Here is a 14403-nt window from a genome sequence, read left to right as displayed (position 1 = left end):
AAAACCCATGTCAAGTATTCCACCACACCTTGGAAAGCTGAATTCAGCTTTGACATTAGAAAATAGGCAACTTGTCCAAGCAAAGATGTATGAATATTTTGTACCCAATACCGTTAGGTAGTATCTTCATGGCTCATCAACATTTGGACTGTAGTATTCAAAGTAATATATGGGAAAGTACAGGGAGGTACTTTCATGGACAAGCCTCTGGAATGCTAGTATTTAAAATAAAGAAAAGCGAGGTACAGAACTAGAAGATAAGGAACTAGTACCAACTGTTGGGTTGGTATAACGTGCAGAAAGTTTTGTAATGTGTAAAATCATATTATAAATACTACTACCTGATGCATATCTTTGAAGCACACCTTTTGTGTAAGATGAAGAAGGCTGCAAGAATTTGCTTCCCAGGAGGATATGTATGTCTCCTTTTGGTATTATACTATTTTTTCTTTAGATAATAAATTTGACTGTTTGAATCACTTTATTCAGTCACAGGCTCCCAAAGAAAAGGGGCTTATAGGTACCAAACCCAGTTGGGCCTGTCATATTAACACAGTTGGGAAACAGGAAGGCTGCAACCCCGAGATTCACTCCAACAGTGGTTGGAGAGTGGGGTTACACCTAGAAAGAGAGGTGAAGGAAGCCAAACCTATCATCTGAGGAGTGCACCCAAGAGGGACCAAAAGCGGTTTAAAGCATAGCTCATCCTGTAACCATGAAAGGGACTCTAGATGGTACTGCAGGACAAATTAACTATAGCACCAAAGACTCTCTCACATCATTTGTGCTCTTCCTGAAGCACTAATGTGAGGATGTGTGTGTTGTTTGTAAAATCTGCAGCAGGAAGCCAGGCAGGACACACGGAAGAAGATTCTAAGCAGAAGTTCTACAATCAAGTAAAGAGAAAAAGAGTAACTTCAAGGATAACACTATTTGCCTTGTTCTAATAAAGTTCCTCATTCAATGACTGGAGAAAGTGACTCTTTCTGTCAGTTTTTACCATTTGACATGACATCTAGCAGCTGAACCAGAAATTGACAGGTTGTGTAACACACACACAGTATCGTTTTCCCTTACACTAGCAGCAGTGTGAAACTGAGTGTGTTCACAGTCCTAGGCAATTCCACTGGTTCAGGGAGTATGTTACAGTCTAGGTAATTTTTTCCCTTCACATCCTACTGCCTCTGTGACACAAAAGTTAAAAACCAAGAAGATATCAAAGACAATAGAATAGGAATGAATAAAATGGAAACAAGAGCAGAAAAAAAGGAGAGAGATAAGCAAGTTGGTCATTTCAGAAATTGCTGGAAGACTCCTCCATCCCCCAGCAAGCACAGGGCCTCTCAACAACAAACAGCAAGCCCCCTTCATGGAAAGAGCAGTTCCCCCCCACCCCCCCTTAGAGTTTGGGATACAGAGTCCTTGTGCAACTTTGATAGTGACACCCACTCCAGAGACTCTCTACCCCATCCCCCTGAGCAATCTGCAACAGCAAGCTCTTCAAGAAGCATCCCCTACAATTTGACACCCCAAACCACCTCCCCTTATCCAAAAAGAAACCATCCTCATATCCCCATTCCCCCACTCCTCTCTCTTTCTTCCCTTTCCCCAACAGAACTTTTGGCAAGACATTTTTCTCTCTTCCATTATTTGCGTTCTAACTCTCCACCTGTTTATTCTCTTCTTTTTCTCTTCTATTGACTGTGGACATTCCCTCTTATTCCCAAAGTCTTCACCTCCCTCACACCTCACCATACTTTCTCCATCATTCCCTGTGTTTCTGCCACCTTCCCCAGTCCATCTCTTCCCCATCACTCCTTTTCTGTGGTTGCTGTCTTACATGGGCCTGGCTCTGCAACATTTACCAACCTGAGCAGTTCTATTGAAGTCCAAGGGAGTACTCATTTAGCATTCATTACTAACTTAAATATTTACTACTCAGTCTAAGGATGACAGAATCAAGACCTGTATTACTCGTATATTGGTGCTGGCAGCACAAGTCAGGTCCTCAAGTGTCTACTACCAATAGCTGTGGTTCTGCAATCCATACTCAAGGAAAAAGCTCTCTTAAATCAATAGTTTTGTCAGAATACAGGGAAAAAAAAAGTTCAACCTGTAGCATTCAATACCTGTGGCACAACATTCTAGTAGCAGTTTGAGAGTCCACAAATATTACTGTTGTAGACATTACCTGCTTTTTGATCATCTACTCAGCTGTATGCCCTAATATTTTGGCAGTCTGTACAGTATGTTTATTTCCCACAAATACCAGTATTTAGCTGCAGAAAATACATTCAACAGGACAGGAATTCTCAACTAGGGGTACACCTAGGGGGATAAACAGAGATCTTCCAGGGTGTAAGTCAACACATCTAGACATTTGCCTAGTTTTATAACAAGCTCTAAAGCCCTGCAGTAGGAAGGGGATCCACAGTACCCACTGCCATAATAGCAGGAGCAGGATAAAAATTCAACAAACAAGGCGGGAGCAGGTGTAAGTAGGTATTGCAGAGTGGGATGGGAGCAGGATTAAATATATAGTTCTCCCACGCCACAAACAACAAGAACACCCCGGCCAGAGCACCTGCTGCTCTTTAGCTTACCAGCTCTGAAGGCAGTACCGCCATCAGCAGCAGTGGAGAAGTAAGGGTGGCAATACCATACCATACCACCCTTACTTTTTTGCAGGTGCTCACGGCGGTGCTGCCTTCAGAGCTGGGTGTCTGGCCAGAAGCCACTGCTCTCTAGCAGCTGAATGACAAGACTCACAAGTAAAAAAGAGGCTCAAGTATCACACTGAAATGTAAGTACAATATTTGTGTTCCAATCGATTTATTTTATAGTTATATGGCAAAAAAAAAAAGAAGAAAGCAAGCAATATTTCAGTAATAGTGTGCTTTGACACTTTCGTATTTTTAGGTCTGATTTTGTAAGCAAGTAATCGTTAAGTGAGGTGAAACTTGGGGTGCACAAGACAAAGAGTCCTGAAATGGGTACAGTAATCTGGAAAGGTTGAGAACCACTTCAACAGGAGACCATTATCCTGTTGTAACATTCTATTTTACTCACATTATCTTTTAATTAACACTAAAATATTTCAAAGTAATTAGAAGCCATTCTCAGGAGTTCTGAATTTCAAGAGAGCACAAATTCAGATTATTGTTAGCTAGTATACAGCTAGAGTTTACATATAGAAATGTCATTTTAATTAATGAAACTGACATCTGACATCCTGATTGGCTTGTTCATGTTTCTTGTAGGATAATTGTTCAGATGTAATGCATATTGATTTCTCTGTCTCTCTACCTGCCGCACATAAATACTTTCCACACTTTAAAGACACAAAAACAGTCAATGAATCTTTGCAAATTCATTCTAACTTTGCAAATGCATTGATTAAGTTAGAAGGTAGAAGATGTTCTAAAGTAATTTTAACAGAGATAATGATGTCCACTGTAAAGTTTGATTGAACAAAAACACATTGCTTTTTTTTAATGAAAATGCTTAACACATTATAAGTAGCTATAAAAAGTGCAGTTGCCTCTTTGTAAAGAAATACTAACCAATCACAATGTTACGGCTAGGGTAGCCATCATTATCAGTTACTGAATTAACTGTCTGGAAGAGTAACAGGTTCATATGTAAAGGTTAGCTTACTCGCCAGCCACAGTGAAACAATAATGTAATTTAAATGAGCAAATGTATTTCCAATGACTCCACACGTCAATTCTTGTACATTAAAAATATTCTCCTACAAATATCACAACAATTTTGGTAGATGTTTTAACCATACTGGTACATTATACATCTTAAGCAGGGTACTGCTGAGTTGTTTAGAAGTCTGTAAATTAAATTGTTGCTATCTTTAACATAGATAACATAACTGCTACACAAGTGTCAGATATTGAACTTCTTCATACTCAAGTCACTTGCAAATATTTTGCATCTGCAATTGTAAAGTAAATTCCAGCCTGGAATTTATTGATCACCCACCCTATATCTTAGAAGCCAGTCATAAGGCTCTTTTATTATTACAGTTTCATTACATGCGTCTGCCTTTTACCACAGTATATCATCTACCTAGCAATATAGGGGCAGTGGTTACACATTACTTCAGAACTTATTGGTTTTTATGTGAGAAGCAAATGTTCTAATGCTTAAAGCCCGTTTCCCTCTGCACATATTGTACTGTTGAAGTGTTACAAGTTGTCTAGCAATTTGGTAAGAACACATCACACTATAAGGCGCAGAAAGTTTAGCATCCGAAGAGTGTAACTAATATGACAGATGACTACTAGTGCAGATACTAATAGTTGGTTAATGGGATTGGAGTCTTGGGAAGCATTTCTTGGCGAGTAGTGGGTACAAGGAGTTAAAAGAAAATACTGGTCTGAATCACTCAACTGGTGTAACATATAACTAACGGAGTAGAATTCTGGAATAAATGATGTATGGGAATCTTTTTTGCATTGTATTTTTTTTAATTAGAGGTGAAAGAAGTTGGTAGAAAAATGTACACCGCTGATGTTTAAGAAAAGCATGTTTGTGCTCACCAGAGGAACTGCTGAAACATAGTTCACACTCATGTAAAAACTGCCATGTACCTGACACCAAGATCATTGGAGTTCAAGGTGAGGTGCTGAATTTATGCCAGTCAGACAAGACAGAACACCCCAAAGACAGCTTTGTCTGGGACACTATATTTAAATGTGTTCAACTTGCTTACTTTGGAGAAGATCCTCCTTTTTTTGAGTGTTCTCCAAACTCTCTGGACCTTCCTCACCCTCTATCGCATAACAGAGGTGATCCAAAAATCCAGAGGTCAGGATATCAATGCTCTAAGTTATTTGATTAACTAACACACACACACACACACTTTCATCACCTGCGAAAACAGACTTTTTCCAAGTGGGAGACGAGCCAAAGCAGGAAAGAACCCACAAAGTTATCCTCAACAACATTTTTGTCTATACAAGTTTAGGTAAATGAAAAGTGGAAGTTTGTAGAAAAACAAACTTACTTCAATTTTTATGATTTTATAACTCCTCATTTATAACAGCACTCTTCAGAAATGTTGGGACTATTTAATATGCATTGCACAATCAAAACAGATATTGAAAACTCACTAGACTGGAATTAAGGAAAACAGAAATGTGACACTAACACTCAGTATTTACGGGAAGAGGGAAACAACAGTTCAGCGAATAATTTGAATATTTTAGCATTCATAGACAGAGAAGAAGGAATTTGTGGAACATAATAGTAATATAGAGAAGAGTGGTTTATAGATATGATCCAGTGGGAACCCTGAATGAAGACTCTACAAGAGGAGAAAATACTGATTTTAAAATTTCTGTATGATCTTTTGAGGTACTCAGCATTCTCAATTCCCACTGACCTCCATGGGAGTTGAAGGCATTCAGAACCTTACAGGAGATGCTCAGTACCTCACAGAATTGGCCTCTTGATAGATACAGGTGTTATTAAACATTTAGTTATGGTGTTTTTATTCTAAGGACATGATTTTAAAGCTAAATGGATAGACTAAGTTTATAAGAAACAATATGTTTCTTTCAGCAAATACCAAAAGATATGCTTGTGTTCTATTTTCTGTAGGATCTTTTTCAAGTTCCTTGTTACATAAGTGAAAAAAAGTTTCCTTTTAAAAATATCATAATAATCTAACAAAAGTATCAAAAATTGTTTCCCTAAAGTGGTTAAAATGTATTTTTCTCCCCAGAAGTTCTTAAAATTTTATTTTATGCCATTTTAGAGTTTATTTAATTCAGAGATTTTATTTTATGCCATTTTAGAGTTTATTTAATTCAGCTTATAACATTTTATTTAACACTTGTTTTCAACAGTGATTATGACAAACTTATGTTTCATCTTTGAAAGAATATAGTAAATGCAAAGTTATTTCATAATTCTTGTTATACCAACTTTATCATACATTACACACTAAACAAACTTTTAAAAGAATGTAAATATTTCTATATTATTGCTACAAGGGTTTTCACACAGATTGATGTTTCTTAAACACATATACTCAAAACTACCTTCTCAGGTAACTGAAAATCTAATCTATTTGAGCACAAGCTTTCCTGAGCTACAGCTCACGAAAGCTTGTGCTCAAATAAATTTGTTCGCCTCTAAGGTGCCACAAGTACTCCTTTTCTTTTTGAGGATACAGACTAACACGGCTGCTACTCTGAAACCTGAAAATCTAATAGCAAACTTTAAAAAGTTATCAAAACTCATTGGGTCATCCATTTATCATTTAAAAAAACAGCATTGAAATTGGTAGATAGGTACATTAATATACTATATATTAACTTTTGAATTAATGAAGTATGACAAAATGAACTTCTTAAAGGATCGCTGTTCCAAGCCTTTCAATATTCTGCTTTAAATTGTAATTTTCTATAACAACTGCAGATAAGTTACAAGAAATTGAATTTAGCTATTCAGAAATGAGATAGCAACTGAAAGAGGACTTTTCACTGGATTGAAAAAGTAATAATTTTGCCTTGTTTTATGTCTGCTCTGGTTATATGTAACAATGTATTTAGGTACATAGAAAGCAATGCTAAAAATTCTGTTTCCTCTTGTCTAGTGATCTTGCATGCCCCGTGTTATTTTCCAAGCTAGCAACATAATTACCATAGTCCTTTTGCAAGATTTACCACCATTACAACCTAATTACTAAAAACTCTATCACCTTTTAGCCCTGCTAGAGCCCTGCATACTATTTTAAGAAAGTTAGACCGTTTAAATATAATTAACCGTTCAAAACAGTTCTTTCCAGGCTGCAATATACTGGGAACATCTTTCAATTGTATGTTAAACTAAAGTAATAGTTACCTACTTTTCCATAATTTTAATAATGATTTGATACATAGTCCTGTAATTATGTTACAAAGTAGAACTACTTTCCTAATAGCAGCACGATCTTTTTCTGATGCACAACGGCAACTGGAAAAATAATAATCGATACAGAAACTAGGATTCGGAATAAATACAAAATAGCACACACTCGTCCATCCACCCAAAACAAGCATAACAACTTGGAAAATGCAAGTTTTCCAAAACTACTTAATACAAGCACATTTAAAACGGACAAATTCAAAATCAAATGTCTATTTCAGGTGTGAATTTCCATTTTTTAACGTGCAGTGTTCCTCTATAATGTGTTGGAGAGCTCTTCTTTCAACGGTGATTAAAGCGAAATAAATTGTTTTATGCAGAGTCTTGTACAGTTTTCCATTGCTCCATCTGCTGGATGTCTCTACAATTCTACTCCAAACTCATCACCTCCAAAAAATAACATCAACTAGTTCAGCAGGTGGCTTCAGCCTTCAGCAATCTCACGGCACACTATGTACAAGTTGTTAGTGTGAAACTCACACGGAGATTTAAGTTAAGGGAAACTACACAGAGCTCTCCATCCCCAAACAATACAAAATTACCCACAAAGAGAGGAAGGGAATCTTTTAAGTAGTTAGCCAGTTCTACATAAAAAAAATAAAGATGTAGCTTAAATATAATACGATTAGAAATACCCCTATACTGATGGGAATATACAAGTTTTCTTTTTAAAGATTTATATATAAAAGTATACGTTTCTCTACAAGCACACATCTGTATCTCACCTGCTTTCATAAAGGCATGTTCTTACATGGAGATATTTTCCAAAACAGAATTTATCTAAATACCTGTGAGTCTTTTATGTTGGTCCCAGACATTAGTGAGACAAGGTGTGTGAAGCAGTATCTTTTATTGGCCCAATTTCTGAAGACGAACTCTGTGTAAGCTCCAAAGTTGATCTCTCTCACCAACAAAAGTTGGTTCAGTAAAAAAGATTACCTCACCCAGCTTGTCTCTGTAATGAGTCCTTCAGGTTTCTATCCCAGCTGCTCGTAGCCCTCACTGGAACCACATTTCCTTGCTCTTTCAGTTTCTTTCCTTACTGTCCCTGATGGGACAACTTGGTACTTACAAAGGTGGCTATTGCAAGGAAAGCATTTGCTCGCTCCCGGAGTCGAGTGGCAGCAGGACAAACTTCACCCTGGTTTGCATTCTCCTATGGCTGCCAACTTACGCGCCTGCCACTCGAACTCCCGCTGCGAGCGGCAAACCAAAGGATTTAAAATGAAACCCCAAACAAGCAAAGCAGACGCATTATTCAGTCAAGGCACCTGTATAATGACTAAACCGATGTCGCAGCGGAGGATCCACCCAGCTGCTCCTGAACCCCCCAAACCCTCCCAAAAGAAAAACCCAATTAACCCAAAGAACCCCCCCCCCCATTGAAAACAAGGGGGGCGAATGGCAGGTGCGAGGGGGAGGCAAAGTTTGGCAAATGCTCGGCTCCTAAAAGGCAACTATGGAGCAGAGACGATCTCGTTCCCCACAGTGTCTAGGAGAGGTTACCACAAGCGAAACGTACCTGTCTGCTGGCTCTCCCCCACCTTTCTTTCCTAGATGGGGGGAGGCACGAAAGGAAGCCCCCTCGCCGCAGTCACCGAGCTATGGAGGCTGCCAGGCAGAGGGCCAGCAGCAAGAGCCCTACTGGGCAAGTCACTTGAGCAGGTGAAGTTGGGCGGCAGCAGCAGCCATCAGGAAGCAACACGTTTGGGTTCAACTTTGCAGCGTCAGTCCCGGCAAACAAACGCCACCGCAAAGGAGCCGATCCCCGCCCGGCCGAGCCGCGGTCTCTGCCTCTTTTATTGGCGCGGGCGGTATTGCTTTATTTACTTATTTATTTATTTCTCTCCCCCCCCTCCCCCCCGCCAGCCCGTCCTCCCACCCCCACGCGGAGTCCGTTCCTGTCACTCCTGCCTGCAGCTTGGCAGGGCTGCTCTACTGCCGACGCCAGCCCCGCTTTCCCGGGGTGCTGTCCGGGGAGGGGAACGGGCCGGGGCCGCTCCCAGAGGGGGTGGCAGGAGAGAGAAGCAGCTCCCGGCGCTGGAGGGGCTGCACCCAGCCCGCCGGCCGCTGAAGGGACTGAGACGCGCGAGGCGGATGCAGGGTTGCAGGCACCGCAGCGGCACCGGCTCCGCCGCCACCTCCTCAGCCCCGGCCAGCCGGCTTCAGGCTCCCCGCAGCTCTACAGCTCCCGTCATTAACCCCGCGGGAGGGGCCGGCCCGCCCGCCCTTTGGGATGGCGGGCTGCGAGTTAGCGGCTGTTAATGGTGGGGTTGGTGATGCACTGGAGGGTCTGTTCTCTCTCCCTGGCGCCTTAAAGGTGCAGCCCGCTGCCTGGGCTGCGCGCCCGCTGCGAAGGGAGCACACACAGCCCTGCCACCGCTGCTCCTGGGGGGTGGCGGCGGCTGCAGTTCATTCCCTACCTCCCGCCTCCGCTGGGAGCTCGCTACGCGCCCAGCCTGACCGCGGCCGGTGCTGGCGCTTACCCTGGGAAAGCACCGAGCGCTGCTGGAGCCCCTCTCGCAGTCACCTTACGGGGAGCCTAGGAAGGCGCCCCGGCTCCTCACTGAAATACCTGCCCCCACGCTCAGGGGCTCAATGACCGTCTAAGGATGGTTAGAGCCACCTCGTCCAAAAGGTGAAATCGCGCTGGTGAGTCGCACAGCCCCGCTGTTAACCGGGGGGGTCCTGTCTCTGGAGGGCTGAGCACAATCCCAGGCATTGAGGGGGGTGCGGGGGGGTGATTGTCCGTTTATTGTTTGTCGGGGACTTGAGGGAGACCAGCCGCAGTGAGCGGTGTGGATGGGTTTTAAGTTCGCTATAGCTCATGCGAAGCCAACAGAGAAGGAGCCTCGTTTCAAGTCTGATTTGCAGAAGGGGGGCTGAAGGGACTGGGAAGCAAAACCATTGCCTGGATTTTCTCTCCTAATCAAAGCCAAGCCTGGAAACCACCACCACCACCCTCATCTGTCCATTCCTCTGTGCCAAGGCCACCTCCACTATTATCACACGTAAACACAACATACGTTCGGGCTGCCTGGCGGAGACGGCTTGGACCCCGTGTGTTCAGTGCGCCTGCACTACCTTTCCTTTTCGCTCAGCCGCTGACTGGGTGCAGCTGTGAATGAAAAACAATTCTGTCCGCTAGTTGCTGTTTTTCCCCGTGTACGCACATGTGAGAGAAAAATTGTCTCCCCCATCCCGCTCCTTGATTGAGATCAGGAGCGGAAAGAGGAGCAGATGGGACAGCATCGCCTGCAAGGTGGGGCTGCAGGCACTGTGGTGTGTCTTCAGCTCCTGGATTCTCCCCTCCCACCTTCCCTAGCAGAAAAAAAAAAAATCATTTTTTCATGTTCTTTTATGCTGCCATGAAAAAACCCCATAAGGAAACAGTGAATGTACCTAGAGAATAAAGAGTTATTTAGCAAGTATTAGTAGAGAACAAAGCATAATTTATATCCCTATTCCTCTTCAGGGGACAACACAGAGTAATCTAAAGATTGCTTTTATCCTGACAGTCAATGAATATATGTAGATTTACCACCCTGAACAGAGGGCTCAAATCTTTCTTTGCTCACAAATCTGTAATTCTACCTTTGTCAAATGAAAACAATAAACTAAAAAGACTAATGTACGTTTCCTTCTTAGTAGTAAATCCCATTGTCTAATGCAGAAAACTTTTTATTCAAAGACCTGGATCAATTGTTGACTTTGTTTTGAAGCCTTTATTTAAAAAGATATTTTAAAAGAATGAAGTTCATGCTCTTAGCATTCTTAGAAATCACTCCTCAAAGTCTATCATCAGATCTGTCAATCTAGAGGTCACTGCTATCTAACAACAAAGCTTGAAAGTTGGATGCGAAAACCCCTTTGGGTTCAAGCAATGTACTTTCTTACTAGGAACGGACCACTAGGAAATAAGACCCACATTCTCTCCCTCCACTCCCTTGAATCTTTTTAAGGCCTTTCTTTGGAAAGGTGGAGCTTTATTTTTTCATGTTAACACCAATATGCTTTCAAGGTCAATTAGAGGAAAATGACAAATGAGTTCTATATCAGAGAGAATGCCTCCAACTTTATATAATATGTTTAGTGGCAAATGTTTAAATAGTTAAATACTCACTTAGTCAGGTTGTCATTTTAATCTGTTATACTATCCATCTTCAATAAGTATTTAAATATAATTTATTAGTAAAAAGACAAAGTGAGTTCTACTGAAATAAGCTTTTGACTTTTCCAAATATGAGAAATTAAAGGAGATAAGTGTGCTAATTATGGGCCTGATTCAAAGACCACTAAAGTCAATGAAAAGACCCATTGATTTCAATAGGCTTTGGATCAGAACCTACACTGGTATTTTTATTTTATAACAGATGCAAATTATTAAATTAGGACTTATTTCATTTTTATGGAGAAACTAAAACCAAGAAGCAAATATGTTATTTTAAAACAGAAGTATTTTAAATTCAGTACCACAGATTTTTTTAAGACTGCTGATATCCTATACAATTGTTTTCTGAGTACCACTGCACTTCCATTAATCCATATTTCTTTGGTATGTGGACCTGCAATGACTGTGGGTCAAATCCTGTTCCCTTTAATCACTCAAATAGTCCTACAGAAATCAGTAGACTATTCACCTGAGTTAGACAAGCAAGCTATTTTCCAGACTGTTTGGGAGTCATGGTTAAAGAACACAGAAAGAGGTAAGGAGTGAGTGGGTAAAGTAAAGGAAACAAAAGGAGAAAGGACAATTACAAAAGGAAAATTACATATTATATTGCAACTTTAGGCCCTGGACCTACACAGAGACCCACTGAAGTTTGTGGGGTTCAGCAAAGGCACAAAGTTCCATCTGCACAGATACAATTGTAGGACTAGGGACTTGGATGTAGGCAATGCACCTAATGATATGTCTGGTGTGCCTAATCCACACCCAAGCAAAGCATTCAATTTTTCAGTATTTGAGTTTTACCATCTGGTTTAATGTGGCCTATAACAACACTCTGCAGTGAAATAGTTTTGTCTATAGATTTCAAAATATTTTATTTAGTTATGCAGGCATTATATTATCCATTTTCAGATGGCCTTGGTATATACAGAAATTTGAAGACATTTTCTTAAGATGAAATGTAGATTAGACAGGGCTTTGTACAGCAATTCTACTACAGTCTTTGTATCTCTCTGTGCATCAGTTACCACATCTGTACTAATATTTAGTTTTCATGTAACACTTACTGTCCACAGACCTCAAAGTGCTCTACAAAGGGAGTTAAGTATCATTATCCCTATTATTCAGATAGGGAAATTGAAACAGAGATAAAGTGATTTGTCTAGTCCCATAACAGGAGACTAACACGGCTAGTACTAGAACCCAGATTATCTGACTGCTAGGCCAATACCCTAGCCTTAGGAACATGCTGCTTCTCAACAAAGGACAAGGTTATTATTCCTACTCCCTGGGAAGGTTTGTTTGAGGCTTAGGTACATAGACTTATACCGCACAAAGGACTCAGGACAGTCAAAAGAAGACTTTTGACAGTAGAACTAATGAATACCTGATTTCCCCATTTCCTTCCCCCCTCCCCCCCCCCCAGGCCTGGGCACATCCCAGATCCACAAGGAGATTGAAGCACCTGAATCCCACACCTAGGTGCCTAAGTCCCAGTTTTAAATGCCATTGTGATCAAGGTGGATTGATTTGAATCACAAAGATTTAAATCACCAATTTTAGTCATTATTTAAATCACTTTAGCAGAAAACCTTGTGTGTTCCAGTGGGGCAATCAGCGTACAGTACTTAAAGAGCCTTGCTGGTTGGAGTCATGCAGAGTTTGAGCCTCTACCTAGAGCACTAGTTCTATAGGAGTAAAGAGGTTACTTTACCTCTGTATTTGGAACTGGTGCAACAGATACTGTAATATTGTGTCCAATTCTGGTATCCACAATTCAGGGATGATGATAAATTGGAGAGGGTTCAGAGAAGAGACACTAGAACAATTAACAACAAGGAGTCCAGTGGCACTTTAAAATCTGAAGAAGTGTGGGGGTTTTTACCCATGAAAGTTTATGCCCAAATAAATCTGTTAGTCTTCAGGGTGCCACTGGATTCCTCGTTGTTTTTGTGGATACAGACTAACACGGCTACCCCTCTGATACTTAGAACAATTAAAGGATTAGAAAACATATCTTATAGAGATAGACTCAAGGAGCTCAACTATTTATCTTGACAAAGAGAAGGTTAAGGTGTGACATGATTGCATTCTAAAAGTATTGATCTAGGGAACAAATATTTAATAATAGGCTCTTCAATCCAGCAGAAAAAGACATAACATGATCCAATGGCTGGAAGTTGAAGGTAGACAAATTCAGACTAGAAATTATGATGAGAGTAATTAACCTTTGGAACAATTTACCAAGGGTTGTGGTGAATTCTCCATGACAATTTTTAAATCAAGATTGGATATTTTTCTAAAAGATATACTCTAGGGATTATTTTATGGAAGCTCTATGGCCTGTTATACAGGAGGCCAGACTCAATGGTCCCTTCTGGCCTTGGAATCTATGAAATCATGAATTTTAATCATGCTTTACACTTGTACATATTAGTTATTTTCTTAAAGAAAGGTTGATTCTCACTGGTTAATAATTATTAAAATATGTTGATCTGCAACTAAATATGGCCGTTACATGAAATTTGGTACTTCTTTTTGCTAGCCAGATAACTATATCTATATGCATTTATTGAAGCAATCATATAGCTTAACTTACATTTATTCAGATTCTTAATTTTTATATGTTTTATTCTGTTAGACAACAGTGAATGATGCGTTTCTTATTTACTAGATGATAGATTTTTTAACTTATTTTTGTCAAGCTCTATTTGGAGGGAAATTCAAATTAAATTAAAAATGCACAAAAGCATTTTTTATTAAGTAAAACTACCTTAAATGTGCAAGATAAGAAAAAAAGTTTATCAAAAAAGTCTACCAAAACATGTTTTTCATTTAAAATTAGCATTTATTAAACAAAGGAAGTATTATCTGTTTACCATATTGTTCAAAATGTTAGGACTAGTAGATGTCATCCTGTCATGCCTAGTTTTTATTCATAGATAAGATGAGGACAACAAACTTTTCTGTTTTTTCAGCTTCCAATCAGTTTCTTAACTTGAAATGAACTAGTCATTGGACTGAACTTGTTGAATAAACTGAAATGAAGGAAGTATTCTCTCTACACTTTCAGAAGAGGCTACTGCTGTCAAAAGCATCTATAGTGCTTCGAAAACCTGTGGTTCCAAGTGCTTAGCCCGAGACTTCCACCCTTTCAGTTCTTTGACTTTCTTTAAGACTTGGCAGCAAACACAGAATCATAGAAAAGTAGGGCTGAGGGAGACCTCAGGAGTTCATGACACCCAGCTTCTCTGTGCTGACACAGGAACAAGTAAACCTAGACCAGTGGTCCCGAACCTTTCTTG

General features: G+C 40.2%; 1 protein-coding gene across 1 annotated transcript in view; it reads right to left on the bottom strand.

Annotated features, from left to right (window-relative positions):
- TENM3 (teneurin transmembrane protein 3) overlaps window positions 1–8758 on the bottom strand; it is a 2200211-nt gene extending 2191453 nt beyond the window's left edge. Inside the window, exon 1 of the mRNA XM_043546023.1 lies at window positions 8450–8758. The gene's annotated coding sequence lies outside the window, so the exon portion shown is untranslated. The remainder of the gene's footprint in view (window positions 1–8449) is intronic.
- Window positions 8759–14403: the final 5645 nt, after the last annotated feature.

This window comes from Chelonia mydas, chromosome 4 (assembly GCF_015237465.2).
Source record: "Chelonia mydas isolate rCheMyd1 chromosome 4, rCheMyd1.pri.v2, whole genome shotgun sequence".
Lineage (NCBI taxonomy): Eukaryota > Metazoa > Chordata > Testudines > Cheloniidae > Chelonia > Chelonia mydas.
This window is presented reverse-complemented; position numbering and strand designations above follow the sequence as displayed.